The sequence below is a fragment of the Phragmites australis genome, chromosome 9, assembly GCF_958298935.1.
Source record: "Phragmites australis chromosome 9, lpPhrAust1.1, whole genome shotgun sequence".
Classification (NCBI taxonomy): domain Eukaryota; kingdom Viridiplantae; phylum Streptophyta; class Magnoliopsida; order Poales; family Poaceae; genus Phragmites; species Phragmites australis.
The window spans coordinates 18688944-18712662 of NC_084929.1; the positions used below are offsets into that span (position 1 = coordinate 18688944).

A 23719-nucleotide genomic window follows, 5' to 3' on the forward strand; every position below is an offset into this window, starting at 1 on the left:
ACAATGTACCTGAGTTCGTCGCTTGTAGGAGATTTGAGTATGATGCCAGCCCCCAAGCCTTGAAGTGTGAGTGACCATCAAAGAAGAGCGTCCAATGGTCCTCAATCACACTTGGTTTAGTTTCATCAACACTTGTCCATTAGCGATGAATTCCGTCAGTACTCCCGACTTCACGCTTGTGCATGGTGCATAGTGTACGTCAAACTCATTGTGTTCAAGCGCCCATTGGGCTATTCATCCAGTAGCCTCCCTATTGTATATGACATCCTTCAGTAGATACGTCGTCACAACAGTGACCTTATGAGCTTGGAAATAGTGTTGTAGCTTCCAGGAAGACATCAAGACTACATAAAGCAATTTCTGCACTTGCGGGTATCATAGTTTTGTATCGTGTAGGACTTCGCTCACGTAGTAAATAGGTTTCTGGTCCTTGGCCTTTTTATTGGAGCATTCTCGTTCGACCACCAGAACCATGCTTACAACTTGCAGGGTAGCTACAACGTACAAAAAGAGCTCCTCTTTTTCATTAGGCAGGGTAAGAATTAATAGAGATGATAAGTACCATTTTAAGTCCTTGAAAGCATTCTCCGCTTCTTCCGTCCACTCGAACCGGTCATGTTTCTTCAGCAGCTTGAAGAATGGCATCCCTCATTTGCCTATCCTAGAAATGAATCAACTAAGGGCTCCTATGCATCCAGTCAATTTTTGAACCTCCTTCAGTGTTTGAGGTGACCGCATCTGGTCGAGAGTCTCAATTTTGTGTGGATTAGCCTCAATGCCTTGACTTGACACTAGAAAGCCGAGAAGTTTGCCAGACGGCACGCCGAATGTGCACTTTTTAGGGTTGAGCATCATGCAATACTTCCTGAGGTTGTCGAAGGTTTCCTTGAGGTCGATGATCAATGCATCTTTGGTCCCAGACTTGACTACAATATCATCGACATAAGCTTCTGTATTGCGCCCAATCTTGGATTGTAGATAATTATGAATACATCTTTGATACATAGCACTAGTATTCTTCAAACCAAAAGGCATCTTTACATAACAAAATACACCAAAAGGAGTAGTAAAAGCAATTTTCTCCTCGTCCTCAATTCCCATGCTAATTTGGTGATACCCTGAATATGCATCTAGAAAATATAGCAACACACAACCTGCCATGGAGTCGACTATTTGGTCGATGAGCGGGAGAGGAAAAGGATCCTTAGGGTAGGCTTTGTTGAGGTCGATGAAGTCAACACAAATTCTCCACCTGCCATTAGCCTTCTTGATGAGGACTGGATTCGTGAGCCATGTAGGATGGCGAACTTCTCGAATAAAGTCTATCTTTAGGAGTTTGTCGACCTCCTCCTGGATGGCTAGCTTCCTATCCTCAGCATATCTTCGCTACTTCTGCACCACAGGTTTGGCGTTGGATTTAATAGCTAGTCGATGCTTGATTACTTCCCTAGGAACCCCGGACATATCAGATAGTTGCCATGCAAACACATCTTGGTTCGCCCGGAGGAAAGCAACGAGCTCGAGTTCCTATTTGGGGTCGAGACCAGCCCCAACCTTGACCGTCTTGGCTGGTTCAGATGGGTGAAGGGGCACTGCCTTGACACTACCATCAATTCTTTTGTTCTTGGAGCCATCGTTGGTCTCTTCCTTTATGGCATCGTCGGATTGGGATGTGTCAGCAAGGCTTACAAGCTTGGAGTCACTGGCAGCTCGATGCTTCTAGCACTTGGACTCTGCACCTTTTGAAATAATTAACGATTGACTGAAGTGTTCGACCATATCCAGCTCTTCTTGTCGCACTTGACTGCGTTGATCTCCTTAGACAGTTATGACCCCTTAAGGGCTCGGGATCTTGAGTGCTTGGTACACGTAGTGCATGACAGCTATGAACTTACATAGCATTGGACGGCCTAGGATCACATTGTATGTCATCTTCAAATCCGTGACGTCGAAGGTAAGCTTCTCTATGCGGAAGTTGTCGGGCGTGCCAAACATGACTGACAACTCGATCTGGCCAAGGGGCATCGTCGATGAATTGGGAGTTATGCCATGGAAAGGCTCAACTCCCTTCTTGAGCTCCGACCTCTCGATCCCCATCTTATCTAAAGTCCTGGCAAAGATGAGGTTAAGCGAACTACCCCCATCAACCAGTGTTCGAGAAAATTTGATTTTGAGAATAGTCAGTTGTACCACAATCAAATATCGACCAGGATGTGGGACCGCGGGAGGATGGTTGACTTGGTTGAAGGTAATCGGAACTTCTGACCACCTGAGGTACCGAGCAGGCCCAGTGAGAGCTAGGTTGACCTCTTGTTTGACTGCCTTGTATTGTCTTTTTGACTCGTACGTGGTGGATCCCTCGAAGATGTGTGCTAAACTTTGGTTAGCATCTGGCTTAGTCTGTTTGCCGTGGTGCTCGACAGCAGCGACTTTGAGCTTCTTTTTGAGGATGTAGCATTCGTTAAAGTCATACTGATTGGTCCAATCAACAGGGCACCACTTCTTGCCACCTCAACTTAGTCCTTCACTGTCCCTGGTGTTGTGCGACTTACTCCTATCGATCGCAGCTAAGATCATATTCGGGCCCTTGCGCTTGTCACCAGGCTTGCCCTTCTTCCCCTCATTCTTCGAGGACTCAGGATTGTCCTTGCCAAGCTGAGGGTTTTTGGCATGTACCTGAGCTTTGACTTTCTTTGCAGATTTATCAGCCAACTCGAAGAGCTCCTTGACCGTCTAGATCTTTTGGGTAGCAAGCTTCCCAACTAGATCTGTGTTCTTGATGCCTCTCTTGAAGGCGATGATAACCGATTCATCAAAAATATCTAGGATCGTGTTTCGCCCATCACTGAATCGTTGGATGAAGTCTCGGAGGGACTCGTCCTTTCCTTGGTTCAGTTGATGAAGATCGTTCTTTGTGCCTGGGCGCTCGAATGTACCCTGGAAGTTGGCTATGAACTAAGCCTTCAACTCGGCCCATAATTGGATCGAGTTGGGAGGCAAGTTCAACAACCAGGATCTTGCCGGTCCATCAAGCGCGATTAGCAGGTAATTGGCCATTACCTTGTTATTTCCACCCGCTGCTCGAATAACTATGGTATAGATTTGTAACCACTCGTTGGGGTTGATCTTCCCGTCGTACTTCTGGATCGGGCCTGTCTTGAACTTATCAGGCCACCATATCTAGCAGAGCTCTAGGATGAAGGCTTCGCAACCTCAGTCGAATTCCTCAAGAGGCGGAGGAGAAGGATTGTCACGTTAGTCCCTTCGATCTGGGAGTCACGTCGGTCTTTCCGTCCTGGAGATCTACGATTATTGTAGTGTCAATCATCCTCACGACGCTCCTCACGGTTGTTGTTGATAACCTCCCGCAAGTCACGTCTGTTGCGAGGGATGAAGTTCCTTAGGTCTCCCTGATTCCTGCGCTTGTGGATGAGGCAATTGCAGTTTGACCTACAGGGCTATACTCGGGGTCGACGTCCTGAGCTGCCTACTTGCGACTCTTCTACTCGAGACCGTTTGCGTCCGTGGCTCCTAAAACCAGCATCTTGCTGGCTGGGGGCCTAGAGGAGCTAGGATTATTTGCTCGAGCAACTTGGATTTGAGCCGCATCGAGTAGGGTCCTGACCTAATTAACCATAGGGGTTAAAGGATTTGTCGGATCCAACTTCAGAATGGATCTCAGAATTAGATGGGCTCCCTGGACATTAGCATTTGGAGTGCTAAAAATGCCACTACCAAAGTTCGACTACGGTCGAGCCGATGAAGCCTCGTGATGGCCGTCCTGAGGGAGTTCGTCCCTCGATCTTGGGACCGGTGCTGGTGGAGGCGTGCCCATTGGAAGCTGTCTGGAAGACCAGGAGGTGCCGATCCTCCTACGGTTCGTTGATGATCGATGTTATTAGGAGTGTATAGAGTTTCGACTGCATATGTCCCCAGCGGTATATCTCCAGCATTGCCAACTTTGGCGATTGCTACCACTGAATCCTCGAGGATTTTCGGAGCCGTCGTCACCACTCGCGTCGCTGTCGGTGTCCATGAACTGCAGAACATTGTGCTCCTTGGGATCTCATTCAAGGTGTCCCACCTCATGATACGCGTCCAATGGGCCGGACTCGAGAATACCGGTGTGGATTAGTCCACCCTGATCGTCCCAGCGGAAAACCATAGTTCCGAACATGATCTCCGATCCGGTCGGGGGCGATTCAAAAGTGATCGCTGGTGACTCTAAGCGGTCGTAGAAGCCGGCGTTGGAGAATCCGGTGCGAATGTGCACTCGAGACATAGTCGATCCTGAAAAGCAGAAGACCCCTATTTGGCGCGCCAACTATCGAGAGTTTTTCCTTTATAATATGTCCATAAGAATAACGGAGCTGTCTTCGTGATTTAGGAATTGAACAGGAGATGCGACACACGCGATGTATACAGGTTCGGGCCCTCAATTGGAATAATACCCTACGTCCTTGTGTGGTCGATGATATATCTATATTCACTCAAGTACAAGCAATGTATCTAGATCTATTACAAGGAGTATATAGGATCTAAACTAGACTAATGAGGAAGTCGTTGAGTGTCTCCTATAGCCCTAGTGCTTGCATCGAGTTGCAAATGAGTTGTGCTTCTACGGGAAAAAGAGAGTCTCCCTTCGGGGGTCTGGGTCCCCGCCTTATATAGGGGTCTTGTACCGCCTCCTATCTCGCTGTAGTCGATAGGAAGTCCTTCATCGTGTCCACCAAGAAAGATCAGATAAATTCGGCTGGGATGCTAATTGTTCTCGAGTTGGGTAACCAATTGAGACCTTCCTAGTATGCGCCTAGTAGATCTTCGAGAGTATCAGATACCGCAGATTCGGTTCTTTAATATCCGGAGTTGTTAAGCATGCACATGGCATACCTTATCCGTATATTGTATACTCTTTATGCGTATATATATATATTCGACAAGATCTAAGAGCTGAAACCGTCATGCAGAGGTGGCTAGGGCATCGAGCAGGTCTGGGATACGTGGCTGGGCAGGAGTACGTGAGGAGGAGGGAGATTTGGTTTTTTAGATCGGGCAGTTACGCCTCCAAAATTACGGTGGGAAACCAATTTGGTGAGAAAATATTACGGTGGGAAACCAATTCGGTCACGAAATTTGGTGGGAAACCAATTTGGTTGTAAATTTGAATGGAACATTAAGTGTGATATAAAAAAAGGAGTTTACATATATTTACTATTTTTAATTACATTACCCTACAAATATACATATTACGAAAGAAACGTGCATGTGTACTCCATATATAATATGGATAAAATCAAACATCTACTGAATTTTTGGGTCCAATGTTGTAAACCACACCTCGATTCCCAAATCAACGCCACCACCTTGTTGCTGCTCGTACATGATAACAGACTCATCTGATCTCTTCGTCTCCCCACCAATCTTCTACCAACACCTGTCTCCTCTATAATTGCTCCAACCCCGTCAGCACCTCCTCTGAAATCATTCACAATGATAGATAGGAAGATTGGCGGATAAAATTGAAAAAGTGTAGTACCCTGCACAAATTAGGCTTCAAGTGCACACACCTTGTATTGTGTTTTTGGTTCTTTCTCGTGTGGTTATCTCTTTCTCTTATTTGCCGGTAATTCATTCGTCATGGCTCTAGCATATTCACGTTAATATTTGCTTTTCGTCCTGGTTTGAAGCTGAGTTGATCTGATTCGTAATTGCAGATTGTCGCTCCCAACTACCAAGTGTTGATCAATGATCAACAAAATGTTGCTGTTGCAAAAAAATGGATCGATCATAGAGGGGAGCGTTGTCTGCCGTGGGAATGTCCCAGCGTGCCATGCCACCACCATGTCGGAGGAGCCTGAGTCCTAACCAAATGTATCATGATGCCAGGTCAAGTGAAACAGCTGGCGTGCCATGCGACTGTGCGCCTGGCGTGAGAATAAAATTTTCAGGTGGAATCATGGCACTTAAGTCAAACAGATCTCACTTTCATCTCCAAGCTGCAACCACAATCCAAACTCAATCCCCGACCTCACAACGCCACATTAACCTCGCCTCGCCAGCTTAAATCGCAAAACTTTTTTTTGTCAACTCTAAAAAGCATGCACCTGCGAATTATATGAATTAGATGCCAAATTCCTAAATTTTGGATAAGCATATGGCAATAATAGCATGCTTTCAGTATGTTTTGATTCCTTTTGTAGTCTGATAAAACTGTAATGGTTTTGGAACTTTTTTTTTTCAGATATGTTGCAACTGTTGTTTGATCAGTCCATGAAATGGAAAATGGTTTTCAGATATGGTCCTCCAATGGCAAGCATGTTTACAATGTGTCAAAGGATCATTTGTCAGGTAGAAGTTCATCACCTGTTCCTTGAACTCGCTAACTCAACTCCTTACTGTCTGAATTTTATTCTTGTTGTCATGTTTCATCTTTTACTTTTAACTGAATAACAACAGTTCATATGGCACCCGAGATCACCGTGGTTATTGACTCACGAGGAGGAAGAGGAAATCTCGAGGAACCTGAGGAAGTACAGCAAGAAGTACGAACAAGAGGATCAGGACACAACCAATCAGCAGAGCAAGAAGCGGGCGCAGCTCTAGGAAGAATGGGACCCATGGGACGCTAAGTGGAAGTAGCTGCACGAGGAGGAGCGAGCATACATGATGGAGCTCAGAGATGGGGAGGTCAGCGATGAGGAAGAAGAGTACAAAGCTAAGGAGGTTGAGGTCGAGGATGTAATACCCAATTTTTGGAGAAAAAAATAAAAGAATTTTGACCCAAAAATTTACTTTTTTATCCGAGGCTTGTATGGACGATCGAAGACCGTGGTTGCGTTCATCTCGTCGAGACGAACCCATTTTACTATTCATATGTCCGTTCCGGACACTTTGAGACCCGTAGCGAGCCCAAGAAATTTAGACTGTTCGTGTTTTAAAAAAAAATTATAAAAGACGGATGGGTCAGTCGTCAACCTAACCCATCCGTCCAGAGGCTTCTCGCTCCCTTGCGTTCTCTCTCTCTCGCGCGTTTCTCTCTCTCGCGCGCGTCTCTCTCTCTCTCTCTCTCTCTCTGTAGTGCGTCGGACCGCCGCCGCCGTGCACGCGCCGCCGCACCTGTCACGCGCGCCGTGCGTTGCCGAGCCGCTGTCGCCGCTGCTGCTGCTGCCGCCGGCGCCGCGCGCCGCCGCCGGCTGCTGCTCTCCCTCTCTCTGTGTGTTCCGACGAGAAGCCAGCTAGCCGACCGAAGCAAGCAGCGCGGGAGAAGGAAGCCAGGAAGAAGGAAGAAAAGAAAAGGAAGAAAGAGAAAAGAAAAGAAAAGAAAAAAAGAAGAAGAAAAAAAAGAGAGGAAAGAAGAAAAAGGAAAAGTTGGAAATTTCGGGTTTTCGTCGGATTCGTCGTCAATCTTTCGAAGGCAGATTCTCGGTAATTTCTGGACGCTTGTGGTTGAATTAAATCAAATCAATCAATTCCTGTCATATCATTTCATGTGATCAATAGTCTGATTTGTTCCGATAATCGTTATTGACTCGAAGATACGACATCCGAGTTGAAGTATTCAATTCATCGAAGCGAAGTCTAAGTAATGAGAATTTTGGTTCGACTCTGAATTGAAAATAGTGTATCATTTCATGTGATACATTTCTCTGTTCGGTTTTCTGAAATATAGGCGTATACGCGACGTTTTCAGACGTAGGGTTGACGCTTCTTATTTTATGTGTTTTAAATGTGTTGTAGTGCTAATGATATACCTGTACAGGTGGTACCACTTCTGGGCATCCGTGATCGGATTTTTTTTCTTCGTCGCTTTTGGTAAAAGGCAAGTAACGTGGGGGTGTGATTCCGTGCTATGTTTATATTCATGTCTTACTTCTTTTGCAAATAAAATTGAAGTATATGGTTTTCTTTTCTGATCCATTTAAATCATGGATGTCGTTGCATTCGATTACTTAAATCAATGCTTTTCTTATTGATTTGGATTGTACCTTTGTCTTCATAAATCAGTTTTGGTTTTTATCATGAGCCATTCAGAAAGGAATAAAGAATTGACGTCAATTCACATGCATACATATGCATTTATGCACTTCATATGGTGATAAAGGTCGATCACTGCCATCATGCGTGATTCGTACCGGTACATGGAGTTGCATGAGATGTTGGCATCGTCCAGCTCTCAAATGGAGTTGCATCATGGCATTCATACATTTCTTTTTATGATATCTGGAGAATACCGAATTCTGGGGGTTGAATGCCATATTTTGTGGGAGAACGGGTTGAGGATTGTCGTTACTTTCTCGACAAATAGTCTAAAATGATGATCTCTTTAAAACCATGTGTTTTGCTTGTGGGTGTGATAAGAATGTTTGTTCCCAAATACTTTTAAACTAAGTGAGATGTGTTTATATTCGTAGCTGTTACTTGCTGAGCTCGTATCACCCCTTGTTAAATCTTTTACAGGTATGTTTAGCTGCTGACGTGCATGTTGGGGATGGTTTTGGGTAGCTGCACACACTACCTCAATCACCATGTTGATAACTCCACCGGTGTTTAGAAGATGTGCTTGTGATAGCCTGTCGTTTTTTTTTTGTTTTTGTTGTGATAGACATTGGTAGCGTCCTGATGGTTTCTATTTATATGCTGATTATATCTGCTTCTGTCTGTCTGTGATCTTTCGGTCAGTTATACCTCTCTATAGAGGAAATGCTGCCAAAATTTCTTATTTTCTTATAAATAGGCTTAGTTGTAAAGTAGGGTGTTACAGGTTGGTATCAGAGCCTAGGCTTTAGGTTCTAGGATAAGATGTTAATAATTTGACACACTTGCACATGTAGGATGGGGAAAGGGTTTGCATATCTTTTCATATGCCTTGTTCCGCTATATTCCTTTTAGTTTATTTTTTGAAGTATGTTTACAGTTTAGTGCTTGTTCACTTATCCGTTGTGGTGTTTGTAGCTATGCTGCCAAAGGTGCGAGGCCGTGGTCGAGGTACTGAGGCAGGTCGTAGTCATACAGCAGCCCCAGGTCGTGGTGATGCACAGTTATCGGCTGCTGAGGTTGAATCCTCTCAAACAGGAAGTATCAGTCAAGCGGAGCTAATGACCACTATGAAGGAGATACAAGAAGAACTAAGGGCTTTGAGGCAGGCTGTTCCAAATACTCCTGCTGCTGCTAGAGCTGTGGCACGTGAGATACCTGAAGAGGGTGCTACTAGTGGGGTGACGCTCCGTGAATGGGTTAGTATGAAATTGGACTCTTTTGATGGATCAGGGACTCCAATTCAGGCTGCAGATTGGCTTGCTTATATAGAAATGCAGCTGGATGCTTTTGATGTGTTACCCCGAGACAAGGTCAGATATGTGATACAATTGATGAAGGGAAAAGCCCAGATTTGGTGGAGAGGTGTACAGTCAGCCAGGACTGTTGCCCATGGAGATCTTACCTGGTCTGAGTTTGTTAGGCAATTTGAGAGGAGATTCTATCCGGCTACTTTTCTGGATAAAATGCAAATTGACTTAAACAACTATACACAAGGTCAGAAATCAGTGGCAGAGTATGAAGTGGGCTTTAATCAAATTGTGCGCTTTGTACCTCATGTAGCCCACGATGATGCAGAGAAGGCCAGACGTTTCAGACAGGGTTTGAAACCTTTTATCCGTCATGTGCTTGGTGCTTTTCCTGTTACAGATTTTCGCTCTATGGTTGAACAAGCTTCTGGAGTTGAGTTGCAGCAAGCTTACACTAATGATATTCGCAAGACATCTGGAGCAGATCAGCATAAAGGGCCAGAAGAGAAGAGGAGTCGTTTTGGTGGTCCCATCCATAAGAAGTACAAGGGACAACAACGTCACCAACCATACCGTGGTGGACCCTCTCAGATGCATGCTCCAGGCACCAGTACCCAATTCCGCACAGTGGTTAAACCTGGTTTTGGTTTGGTATGCTTCAAGTGTGGTGATTCACATATGCAGAGTGAGTGTTCTTGGAAGGGGAGCTGTTCAGTATGTGGTCGTCCAGGCCACAAGGATGTGGTGTGTCGCAGAAACCCGAACAGTCGTATCAGGTGGGAACCAGTATCTTCTTCTTCTGGGATTTCTTCTTCATCAAAGGGATCGGCACATGTATTGGCTGCTACTCCTACTCCTACGGTCATCACTGGCCCGATGGCTCCACCGACGCAGTATTATCTTCCTTCTACAGTTCCCACTGGGCCTTACTGGTCACATCAGCCTGTGATTCCTCAGGGATCTTCTACACGACACTACCGGTGGTTGGGGCATCTTCTTCCCACACTGCAGGAACCTCTTCATCTCAGACACCTTCAGGGTTATATACTTTGCCCAGTGCTGAGACCGGAGGTCATAATGACGTGGTGACAGGTATCTTACCCGTGGACTCCTTTGATGCACATGTTTCATTTGATTCTGGAGCTAGCTTTTCATTTGTCTCGGTAGACTTCGTTAGACGGGCAAGACTATCAATACAACAAATTGGGCAATCTGTGGTAGTTAACTCCCCTAGTGGTCTTATATCCAGTTCTTATGTTTGCCCGGGATGTGTTATAAATATTGGAGATGAGGAATTCACAGCTAACTTGGTGATGATTAATTTAGAGTCCTTCGATGTTATTCTTGGTATGGATTGGCTTGCCCAATACCAAGCCATTATCTCTTGTTCTTTGAGAATCATCACCTTGCGAGCTCCATCAGGAGTGGAGATTGTTTTCAAAGGGAAGGCCTTGCCATATGCACTTTCCATGTTGTGCAGGATTTTCCCTAACCGATGGATGTGGAAATCTGGTGCTCTTTGGTCATTGGTTGAAGGTCAGGATGTCACTCTACGTATGGAAGATAGTGTGTCGTTATCCTGATGTGTTTCCTAGTGAGCTTCCAGGATTACCTCCTGAACGAGAAACAGTCTTTCGTATTGAGTTGATTCCAGGTACACAACCTATTTATAAGACTCCGTACCGAATGGCTCCAATGGAACAAATGGAATTGAAGAAGCAATTGGATGAACTCCTTGCTAAGGGATTTATCAGACCGAGTACGTCGCCTTGGGCTGCCCCTGTTTTATTTGTGGAAAAGAAAGATGGCACTAAAAGGCTTTGTGTGGATTATCGGCCGCTTAATCAAGTGACAATCAAAAACAAATATCCTCTACCTCGTATTGATGATCTTTTCGATTAGTTGAAGGGTGCTATGATATTTTCGAAGATTGATTTGCAATCGGGTTATCATCAATTGCGAATCCGAGATGAGGATATTGAGAAGACGGCTTTCAATACAAGGTATGGGCATTTTGAATATGTAGTTATGTCTTTTGGACTAACGAATGCCCCTGCTGTTTTTATGGAAGCCATGAACTGAATGCTCCATGAATATCTGGATGTCTTTGTGGTGGTTTTCATCGATGATATATTGATTTATTCCAAGTCAAAAGAGGAACATGAGGTGCATCTCAGTTTAGTGTTGGAGGCTCTTCGAAAGAATAAATTCTATGCGAAGCTAAAGAAATGTGCCTTTTGGCTCGAAGAAGTAGGATTTCTTGGTCATATTATTAATCAGCATGGTATTACTGTGGACCCAAAGAATGTTGCTGCAGTATTAGAATGGCAAAGACCATCTAATGTGACAGAGATTCGAAGTTTTCTTGGACTCGCTGGCTATTACCGACGCTTTGTACAAGATTTCTCTATTATTGCAAACCTATGACTAGACTTACTCAAAAAGGTGTTCCATTTGTATGGACTGATGATTGTGAGGTTAGTTTCCAAACCTTAAAGGATAAGTTGGTGAACGCCCCTATTTTGGCATTGCCCGAGAGTGGTAAGCGTTTCACAGTTTACACTGATGCTTCTCGGATAGGACTTGGCTGTGTGCTTATGCAAGAAGGTCGGGTAATTGCATATGCTTCCAGACAATTGAAAACTCATGAACAGACTTATCCCACTCATGACTTAGAATTGGCTACAGTGGTTTTTGCCTTGAAGAGTTGGAGGCATTACCTGTATGGTGAGTTATGTGATATTTTCACTGATCATAAGAGTCTCAAGTATATTTTCACTCAAAGAGATCTGAATTTGAGATAACGAAGATGGTTAGAATTAATCAAAGATTATGATCTGACAATTCAGTATCATCCCGAAAAAAGCTAATGTGGTAGCTGACGCCCTTAGTAGAACAGGTGTACCTAAAGCAATAATGTCTTTACATTCAGAATTAGATCGGATAGGGATATCTTTTTGCTTTGCTGGCACTGTTCAGAAAGAAACTCAAATGATCATCCAAGTTGCTATACCTGAACGTGTACGTGAAGCTCAACAGCATGATCGTCTTCTTTTAGAAGTTTGAAATAGAATTTCAGCAGGAAAATCAAAAGAGTTTAGTGTGGATGAGCATGGTGCAATACGCTTTAGAGGCCGTCTCTGTGTACCACAGAAGGCAGATGTGAAAATGGATATATTGAGAGAAGCTCACCGGACTCCTTATACTGTTCATCCAGGTGAAACCAAAATGTATTGAGATCTAAAACAAAAATTTTGGTGGAAAAGGATGAAAGTGGATATTGCTAAGTATGTTACAGCTTGTGGTGTCTGCCAGCAAGTAAAGGCTGAACATAAAAGACCTGCAGGATTAATGCAATCCTTAGAAATTTCAGAATGGAAATGGGAACATATCACTATGGATTTCGTTGTTGGGTTGCCTCGTTCACCTCGAGGCAGAGATGCTATTTGGGTTGTCATGGATAGGCTTAAAAAATCTGCACATTTCATCCCAATGAAGACAACTAGTTCGGCACATGATTTGGCTCCCTTGTATATCAGGGAAATAGTGAGGTTGCATGGTGTGCCAAAATTGATCATTTCAGATCGGGATTCCAAATTTGTATCTCAGTTTTGGCAGAGTTTGCAAAGTGCCTTAGGCACAAAACTTTCACTTAGCACAACCTTCCACCCTCAGACAGATGGTCAGCCAGAGTGGACTATTCAGACTTTGGAGGACATGCTTCGTGCTTGTGTCCTATCTTGGAAAGGCAATTGGGAAGAACATCTAGCCTTAGCAGAATTTACTTATAATAACAGCTATCAAGCAAGTATCCGGATGGCTCCTTTTGAGGCCTTGTATGGCCGAAGGTGTGTTTCCCCTTTGTGTTAGGATTCTGTTGGAGAGAGATCACTACTTGGTCCGGATTTGGTTCAGCAAACATCAGAAAAGGTGCACCAAATACGTCAGAACCTGTTGGCTGCTCAAAGTCGACAGAAGAGCTATGCAGATATTCGGAGACGAGATCTAGAATTTTCAGTTGGTGATTATGTGCTTCTCAGGGTATCGCCAACCAAAGGTGTTGTACGTTTTGGTATCTCTGGAAAGCTTAACCCGAGGTACATTGGTCAATTTCTAATCACAGCCCGAGTAGGCAGTTTGGCGTACCGTCTTGAATTACCAGACTCAATGAGTGGAGTACATAATTTTTTCCATGTTTCTATGCTAAGAAAATATCTGAGAGACCCTGAGCATAAAATTGATGTTGAATCAATCACGATAGAGAAAGATCTGACCGTAAAGTGCCACCCAGTACGTATTTTGGATTCCTCAGAGCGAGTCATGAGAAGGAGAACTATCAAGTTTGTGAGGGTCCTTTGGACAAATCAAACAGAACGAGAAGCAACTTGGGAAGTTGAAGAACAAATGCGCAAGGAGTATTCTGAGCTCTTTGAGACTGGTGAGTCATAAGTTTTGCAATATTTTACCTCTATTCCATAGTTGCCATGGAAGCGGCAGAATTCGGGGACGAATTCCTTTAAGGGAGGGGGGGGGGGGGGAGAATGTAATACCGAATTTTTGGAGAAAAAATAAAAGAATTTTGACCCAAAAATTTACTTTATTATCCGAGGCTCGTATGGACGATCGGAGACCGTGGTTGCGTTCATCTTGTCGAGACGAACCCATTTTGCTATTCATATGTCCGTTCTGGATACTTTGAGACCTGTAGCGAGCCCAATAAGTTTAGACCGTTCGTGTTTTTTTAAAAAAAATAAAGAAAAAAAAAATATAAAAGACGGATGAGTCGGTCATCAACACGACCCATCCGTCCAGAGGCTTCTCGCTCCCTCGCGTTCTCTCTCTCTCGAGCGTTTCTCTCTCTCGCGTGCGTCTCTCTCTCTCTGTGTGTAGTGCGCCGGGCCGTGCTGTGCGCCGGACCGCCGCCGCCGTCGAGCCAGGCGCTGCCGCCGAGCACGCGCCGCCGTGCTGCACGCCGCCGCGCCTGCCGCGCGCGTCGTGCGTTGCCGAGCCGCCGTCGCCGCTGCTGCTGCTGCCACCGGCGCCGCCGCTGCGCCGCGCACCTCCGCTGTGCGCCGCCTCTGCGTCGGGCCGCCGCCGCCGGCTGCTGCTCTCCCTCTCTCTCTGTGTTCCGACGAGAAGCCAGCTAGCCGGCCGAAGCAAGCAGCGCGGGAGAAGGAAGCCAGGAAGAAGAAGGAAGAAAAGAAAAGGAAGAAAGAGAAAAGAAAAGAAAAGAAAAAAAAAGAAGAAGAAAAAAAAGAGAGGAAAGAAGAAAAAGGAAAAGTTGAAAATTTCGGGTTTTCGTCGGATTCGTCGTCAATCTTTCGAAGGCGAATTCTCGGTAATTTCTGGACGCTTGTGGTTGAATTAAATCAAATCAATCAATTACTGTCGTATCATTTCATGTGATCAATAGTCTGATTCGTTCCGATAATCGTTATTGACTCGAAGATACGACATCCGAGTTGAAGTATTCAATTCATCGAAGCGAAGTCTAAGTAATGAGAATTTTGGTTCGACTCTGAATTGGAAATAGTGTATCATTTCATGTGATACATTTCTCTGTTCGGTTTTCCGAAATATAGGCGTATACATGATGTTTTCAGACGTAGGGTTGACGCTTCTTATTTTATGTGTTTTAAATATGTTGTAGTGCTAATGATATACCTGTACAGGTGGTACCACTTCTGGGCGTCCGTGATCGGATTTTTTTTCTTCGTCGCTTTTGGTAAAAGGCAAGTAACATGGGGGGTGTGATTCCGTGCTATGTTTATATTCATGTCTTACTTTTTTTGCAAGTAAAATTGAAGTATATGGTTTTCTTTTCTGATCCATTTAAATCATGGATGTCATTGCATTCGATTACTTAAATCAATGCTTTTCTTATTGATTTTAATTGTACCTTTGTCTTCATAAATCAGTTGTGGTTTTTATCATAAGCCATTCAGAAAGGAATAAAGAATTGACGTCAATTCACATGCATACATATGCATTTATGCACTTCATATGGTGATAAAGGCCGATCACTGCCATCATGCGTGATTCGTACCGGTATATGGAGTTGCATGAGATGTTGGCATCGTCCAGCTCTCAAATGGAGTTGCATCATGGCATTCATACATTTTTTTTATGATATCTGGAGAATACCAAATTCTGGGGGTTGAATGCCATATTTTGTGGGAGAACGGGTTGAGGATTGTCGTTACTTTCTCGATAAATAGTCTGAAATGATGATCTCTTTAAAACCATGTGTTTTGCTTGTGGGTGTGATAAAAATGTTTATTCCCAAATACTTTTAAACTAAGTGAGATATGTTTATATTCGTAGCTGTTACTTGCTGAGCTCGTCTCACCCCCTGTTAAAATCTTTTACAGGTATGTTTAGCTGCTGACGTGCATGTTGGGGATGGTTTTGGGTAGCTGCACACACTACCTCAATCACCATGTTGATAACTCCACCGGTGTTTAGAAGATGTGCTTGTGATGGCCTGTCGTTTATTTTTTTTGTTTTTGTTGTGATAGACGCTGGTAGCGTCCTGACGGTTTCTATTTATATGCTGATTATATCTGCTTCTGTCTGTCTGTGATCTTTCTTTTGGTCAGTTATACCTCTCTATAGAGGAAATGCTGCCAAAATTTCCTATTTTCTTATAAATAGGCTTAGTTGTAAAGTAGGGTGTTACAGAGGATGTGGTGGAAGTCACTAAATAAGTTGTTGCATTTGAGCTGGATCACGAGTGAAATGCTTACCATAATATCTGCTGAGATCTCTACTTTGTCGTGGTGTTAGGTTGACGGCAATGTGAAGCTATCTGCTAATAGGCTCTTTTTGTTTAAGTTTACAATTCGTTCTTCTTTCTACTGGTTGATTGCACACACTCGCTCCTTAAAGTTACGGGTCATGTATTCGAAGATCAAATTTTGCGCCTAGGGTACTAATCTTTATCTAGTTCTGCAAATGGGAATTGCTGTTTTTGTTAGGACTGTCTAAAGTTCAGGCACACTGGTAGAACACCAAATTAGATCCACTAGTGAGATTCCCGAGGACCCCTAAAAAACCACTGGTCAAAAAAATATATCGGTCGAATTTAAAAAATCCCCCCCGCCCCCCCCCCCGGCCCTTCACCAATTCCGAGTTCCGACGGCAGGTCGGCGGCATCTTCGTCTCCCACTCTCCCGTGACCCGTCCCGTCACGCACCGTCCGCCCTCCGGCGCGGCGGCGCCCTCCCGCCGGCCGCATCCCCTCCCCCTGGCCCCTGCGCGCCGCCCTCCGACGCCTTCCCGCCGGCCGCAGCGGACAGGTGCGCAGGGCGGACGGACAGCCGCAGACGGGCAGACGGCGGACTGGAGAGGGCACCCCTGCGCGCCGCCCTCCAGCACCTTCCCGCCGGCCGCATCCCCTCCCCCCTGCGCGCCGCCCTCCGGCACCTTCCCGCCGGTCGCATCCCCTCCCCCTGCGCGCCGCCCTCCGATGCCTTCCCGCCGGCAGGAGTACATCACAATTGTTAGCGAGCTACTCCCTAACTGGGCTGGCGGTTCAAGCACAGTAAGTTCTTTATGTCCTTATTGACCACACGCTTGCTACAATTTGTACAGGAGTTCTCATCACTGTGTTGGCTTTTTTATGATATAATTTCAGAAAAGGAAAGATGAAGATAGCATAGCTCCTGCTTCAGGTTCGAAGGGACCGATGGGACCTGTATTTAGCAGTTTAATGTACGAGGAGGATCAATGAAATGAATCGTAAGTGCTATTCACCTCATGGATACCTGCTGCAGTTGTACCTTTGTTGTTACGTATTAATTTTACTTTGGTGATGTGGACTCAATTTCACTTTCTTTTGTTGACTGAGAAGTCATACAAGTAAAATGACATGTTCATTGTTTTGTACATAGCTAATTGTCTACATTGTCCAGCCACCTAATACTTTACTGGGTTGCGGCTACTGTTTCTAAAATTAGAACAAACTTAATTATATATGCAGAGAACTTGGTGACATCCATGTTTCAGTGAGGGAAGGAGCAATTGATGACATAGTAAAGCATCTGGCTGCTGGTGTGGAAGTCAACATGAGAGGTTTGTGTTTGTAAACAACGAACTATCTAGTGCTTATGTTCTCTTTATAAGCATAATATATTCAAACATAGTTTGGTATATGATGGTTTCAGATAGTGAAGGCAGAACTCCATTGCACTGGGCTGTCGACCGTGGTCATCTAAATTCTGTTGAAATTCTTGCAAATTCAAATGCAGATCTGAATGCTCAGGTAATTTGGAATCATTTGTATACTTATTGCATTCTAGAATTCGCGGCTGATACATTCGACAAGTAATGGTGGAGCAATAGGAGCTAGCCATATAGCTGGATTAAGTGCTTTCAGTTTGGTTTGCATTTTAAACTACTCTAGGTAGAAATAACTATTGGATATTTGGATTAAAATCATGACAAATTTCCACATCAAATTGAAGTATGCTCCAGAGCTATGGTGCGAGCTAGTGAGCTATTCAAAATCAGTCTGTTGTTTTATCATCTTGAAGAGCGAACCTACTAGGCAATTAATTATATCTTTTGCTTACCCTATTTCAACCTCATTAAGAGAAAAACTGGAAGGTCTACATATCAATGTCTGCTTTCTGATTGTGGTTCTTTCCTCTTTTTTCTTCCTTTACAGAAAGATGATTAATCTTTTCAAAATAAAAGGGCCAAAAGAAAGAAGAGGCAGCAAGTGCTGCTGGAAAGGCCCCTGTCAAGAAACAATCTGCTGGGGAGCTCCGTCTTCATAAAGGCGCGTTGAATTATATGCACATTCTTTCTTCTGGTTTTTCCTCTTCTCCTGAACACAATTTGATCATGTATTCTAAAACAATTGGAAAAGTGGGAAAAAACTCCTATATGCTTTATAATATACTGACCTGTGCCACTTGTTTTATTTTGTATTTTTGATCTTTAAGGCCCCACAGAAACCAAGGTAGCATTTAATGACTTACTAATAGGGGTAGAAACGTGTAGCCTCCTTTCCTCTTGCCATGATTTAACTGTTTTCTAACCTGTGCGCCACATGGAAAATTGTGTTATATTAAGCATCTGACTACGGTACATATAGTCATACACCTCTTAGACATTAAAAAGATTTTCTAGACTTACAAAAGACTATGCATTTAGGATGGCATTGTTACGGTTGGTGTAATGAATCTATCTAATATGCTATGGATTTACGATATTATCTCATTTCTTTGTTGTTATATGCAATGTGGTAATTAATTGATTAGGGACAATTTCTAGCAAATTCATACCAATTTTTTTTGAATTTTTTGAATTTGATTCCGATAAATCTAATATATCATATTTAACAGTGACCCTCGGTAAATTTTATTTACCGGTAATGAAAACCCTGGCAACCGCAAGGGACAATCCCAATCTCCGCCGCACTCACCTCCACTCAGCCACTCCCCTAGGCCACCCCCTGCCTGCGCGGCTGCGCCCAGCTCAGCATCTCCGCCGCCGGCCGTCGAGGGGTCGACCTGCCGCCGCCCGGATCTAGATCCAGGAGGCAGGATCCACATTCTGTCAGGCTGCCGCGGCGCCAACATCCGCTGAGTGTCCACTGCGCACGCCGACACCGTTTGCCGGAGTCCAAGAACGCCGAGCATGCCATGAGGATTTCCTCTTTTAGCTTTCTTAGATAGATCTCTTGGCTGGACCTCACTCTCTGTTGATAGATCTCTCACTCTGTGTTGTGTCTACTCTTAGCTTTCTTAGATGGTGATAGTATTGGAGTACCTTAGGCGTAGAATTTGTTTTGCAGTACATGTCCTCAATTTAGTTCCTCAGTTTTCAGTCCAAGTTATTATTGTCATGAGAATGGACCATTCATTTTTTGGGATGTTGACCAAATCTCATCTTCTGTTTGCAGTAATTTGATGTGTTCCATCTTGGTTTCTTATCCCCAACAAGTGTTTCTTCTCTGTTGCCGATTGTGTTATCCTGTCTTGTTCCATAAGTACATGAAGGTATGCATAAATTAATTTCCAGTTGGCATAGTTTTCATATCAGCGCGTCCTGTTGCCATTGACAACTGATTATTGACGGTGCGGTGGTGCCATGCTTGTTGCTATTGCTAGGCATTTTCTTATTGTTAGATCTTCTTGTACCTTAATTAAATGTTTGCATGGTCAAATCTGGTGGGGATGGGCTGCCATTGACATTTTTTTTATGAGGTTGATGCACTACATCACAATTCATGATAATGTGAATATAGGGATTACTGACGACCAATCTGAATAGGGAAAAATGCACCCCCCAAAAGTTAGTCTGGTTTTGAGATCTCCCCCCCCCCCCCCCCAAGAATTCAAAAGATTTGAATTTGATTGAAATTCAGCTGAAATGAATATAATAATTAGATTCAAATCTCCACTCAAAAAACCATAAAAACAATTAAACCAAAATGCATATGCTCAGTTTATTGCAAGGATTAATTTAGAATTAATTTGGTGCTCTTTGGAATACTTAGCCAAAATAATACATTCAAATATATACATATATGTATGTAAATATATACATATATGTATGTATATATATGTATGTATATTTCCTTGATTTTATGTCAGAGAATAAAAGCACCTGGAGGTTCTTCTCAAGTGCACACAGACTTCAGACCCGGAGAAAATTTAGCTTCCGGATATTTTGGATTCCACAAGGAACTTACCATAGAAAGAGTTGCTATCTACGGATTACATTCCCTAGCAGAAAGGCCAAATATACCCAACATTTTCTGTTTAACCCAGTCGAGGAAGCGTTATGGTATCCCAGAAGGGCAAGTCCCAGTGGAAATAACTAACCCTCAACCGAAACCCCAGTATCAAGAAAGGCCTACCGAGAGTTTGGATATGGCAGCTTGTCTAGCTAAAAAGGATAACAATTACGTTTGGCAAGTATCACGCAGTATTCATACGAAGGTTAAAGTAACAGTTGATCAAGAAGATCTGATGGAAGATTATTTTTCCCTGATCCCTTCTCCAAACATTCCGACTCTCAGGGACGAGATTCCCTTTAAGCGGGGTAGATTTGTAACACCCTGTGTTTTAGCATTTAGAAAATAGTCAAAATCCACTCCTGTTGAAAAAAATTGTAATTATTAAACCAACATATAATCAAGGATATATATATATATATACATATATGGATATATTCAAATATATTATTTTGGCTCAGTATTCCAAAGAGCATCAAATTAAATTCTAAATTAATCCTTGCAATAACATATGCATTTTGGTTTAATTGTTTTTATGGTTCTTTAAGTGGAGATTTGAATCTAATTCTTATATTCATTTCAGTTGAATTTCAATCAAATTCAAATCTTTAGATTTCTGGGGGGAATCTCAAAACCAGACTGACTTTTTTTTTTGGGGGGGGGGGGGTTGCAACTAAACAACTTCTTGGGGTGGGGGGGGGGGATCTCAAAACCAGACTGACTTTTGGGGGGAGGGTTTGCATTTTTCCCATCTGAATATGGGCTCTGCATGAGCTGTTTTCTTGTAATATAGTTGCATAGATAATTATGTTTCTTTTTGAAATTGTGATTGTGATAAATTCATTCTTTTTAGTTGGATCATGTGGGTTTCATCTCTAGCCTACCCCAACTTGCTTGGGACAAAAGCTTTGTTGTTGTATTGTGATAAATTCATGTTACTATATATTTAGTTAAGAAAGCTATCTCCTTTCCAGCCTGTTATAGTGGATATCACTTTGTTGCATAAGATTAACACATACTAACTTAATTTAGTGGCATTCTTGTTAAATTAGCCCTGTTGCAATACACTAGCCTTATTCTTTAAGAAAATCCTTCTCAATGGTATTTTACTTAGCCTTGCTGCAGTACAATAAAATACTAAATACTTATCTTGATTACAGGAGTATAGTACTTGCCCATTTCAGCGCCACAAGCGGATGCCCCTTGTGGCAAATTTCACAGTTCAGATATCCCCATTCCCATTGGACCAGCCAGCGGGTGATGATGGGACAGGGCACAATTGTTTGACTGATGTTCATTTAACTCATCTCGCCAGGGGTGGCAAAGGGCTTGAAAAACTAAGTTTGATATGGTGTTCCGCCATACCTTCGACAGGCTTGGTGAGAATAGCAGAGAATCGCAAGAATTTGACTTTATTGGATCTCTAGGTAATGTGGTATTATCTTTTCTGCAACTTTTGCTGTGTCAGGACTTCCTGAACTCCATATTCGTTTTTCACCCTTTGGATACATATAACATTACTACTATGTATAAATGGTGAATATCCAATGTAGAGTATACGTACAATATGGTATATCCAATGGAATGGTATCTAGAAATTTCAACTTTTTAGTCTTTTTTTCTGATGAAGCTGTGATTATTGTTTTTCCTTACTTAAATGAAACGACTTATCTGCATGTAAAATTGGTGAAAATGTATTGATTTCCTGTGTGCATCTTTTTCTTCCATGTGTTGTTTGAATTCCTAGGATTAACTTTAGACTATTCATCTGCAGATTCCAACCATGGTCATTGATCTAAGGTTGCTTAGGAATTACCTCGATGCTTTTCAGAGGAAGAATCATTCAGAAATGTAGTAGTGTGTTCTGTGAACCGGAAGTGAGGCTACTTTTGCGATCCTGCTTGGATGATAGGATTCACACATGATGCCCTTCAATACATTTAGAAAGCAGCGGGTGTAGATATAAGGACCCAGCGGTTAGTCCTATATAACCAAACTTTTGCTTATTTAAACCTTTTCTTGTACAATATACCAGGGCTATCGGGAATATGGGTTCTTGCTTTGTTGTTGCATCTATTTTTATAGGGAAAATTTTGGTTTTTTTGAACAATTTGACTTGTATTGGAGTTCCATGTTCAGGAGGCACAATCTTTGGAAGTACTTTTTCAGGAAAAAAAAACAATCTTTATAAATATTGCCTTCTGAAATTTCAAAGTAATCAGGTTAGTTGACACTTTTGACTCTTTTTAGGTACCCTGAGATACTTGTTGTTGACGGGATTTTTCTGAACTTAAGGTCAGTTGGTTATTGTTTCTCAAAGATCAAAGCAGCTACAAGGTTTACTTCATGTTATTTGATAAGGATGGTGTGACTTGTAGTACTAACAGTAACTAGGTTTGTATTTTGAGTTGAAGCACTTGTGTTTTTATTTACAGATTTTGAAACATGATAATACAGTGCAGTCGGTTCTTTGTGCATGCATCTGATAATTCAGTGAATTAACAAGGTGCAGAGGCTGCTTTTTTGAGATTGTGTTGCACTTGTTTTCTCAGTTGTGCATGCACCTGCTTTTTATATATACTGACTCTTTTTTGAGATATACAACTCAATTTTTTTCAGTACTCTTGGTTCAAGAGCATGGAAAAAAGCTGTTTTCAGTTGTCTTTGGATAGATGGGCTCAGATTAACTTGGACTACAGTCTACACACTTGCTTAGCTTTTTCAATTAGTCCTGTGTCGAAGAACAACAAAATCTAATGCAGCGCAAGTACTTGAACTGCTTCCATATGAAGTGAGTAAATGTTTGAATGGCATACCCTGATTTGCCAGTCATTTCCGATTTATCACATAAAATTACTCTACCTTTGTCCTTTGTGTTCTATTGCGTACTTCCCCTAGATGTTTGGTTTCAGTGTTGTGGGAATAAGGCTAATCATAAATAGAGCATGCAGGAGTATCATTTCACAACTTCGCATATTTTATATCCAATTGTTTATTTTGTATATTAGGCCATACATCTCTAGCAATTTGTTTTTATTCTACTTCTAATGCAATGTTTAATATCGAATGCCAATGAAGTATCACAATATCCTAATTCTATCGCTGATGCTGTTTGGCAAGCGAAAGGTAACCTAGGGTCAAGGACGGTACTCTGGAGGTGGTAAAGCTGGTAGCAATTGAGTTTCAGTCAGTTTTTTTATCGTCTTCGAGAAACAAATGTAAACAATCCTTGGGTGGGTGAAGGGGACTTAAGACTTGTACGGGCTCTTCATCAAATAATTTTGTAGTTTGTCGTGCTGTCGTGTCCTACGCTGGTTTGGGCATGGTTGGTTTCGAAATTCTCCCTGAAATATCAAGTGTTTCTACTTAAGTTAATGTGGATCTAATCTCCTAGAGCTACGATGTTATTGCGATAATTTGTGATGATTTTATTTAGTCGATTACTTTTTGTGTTGGTGCTTGTGTTCTTTCTTTGCATTGAGTTGATATAACCATTATATTCCAGTGATAATATCTCCATATATGATTGTTGAACAATTAATTAGCTAGCACTTACCTATGTGATCTGGTTTTTGAAGTATACTGTGAGAAATGTACATCTGATTTATTTATTTATTTTTATTTATTTATTTATTTATTTATTTTTGTAAATTTCTTATCTTGTTCGCTTTTTGGGATGCTGTGGCAG

At 42.7% G+C, this 23719-nt stretch overlaps 2 long non-coding RNA genes and 1 pseudogene across 6 annotated transcripts; all 3 read left to right on the top strand.

Annotated features, from left to right (window-relative positions):
• The first annotated feature begins 9104 nt into the window (after nt 1-9104).
• On the top strand, nt 9105-15700 carry LOC133928044 (uncharacterized; annotated as a pseudogene).
• A 486-nt stretch (nt 15701-16186) lies between these two features.
• On the top strand, nt 16187-18067 carry LOC133928720 (uncharacterized). Its single transcript, XR_009911513.1, has 5 exons — nt 16187-16827; nt 16921-17024; nt 17266-17357; nt 17450-17547; nt 17953-18067. It is a non-coding gene; the product is annotated as an uncharacterized LOC133928720 (long non-coding RNA).
• Nucleotides 18068-18080: 13 nt separating this feature from the next.
• Nucleotides 18081-23482, top strand: LOC133928719 (uncharacterized). Of its 5 annotated transcripts, XR_009911512.1 has the most exons (6): nt 18081-19291; nt 21192-21458; nt 21806-22007; nt 22282-22326; nt 22467-22537; nt 22651-23482. It is a non-coding gene; the product is annotated as an uncharacterized LOC133928719 (long non-coding RNA). The 5 variants fall into 5 exon arrangements; XR_009911509.1 differs by having other exon boundaries at nt 22282-22822; nt 23152-23482; XR_009911510.1 differs by having other exon boundaries at nt 22282-22537.
• The last annotated feature ends 237 nt before the right edge of the window (nt 23483-23719 follow it).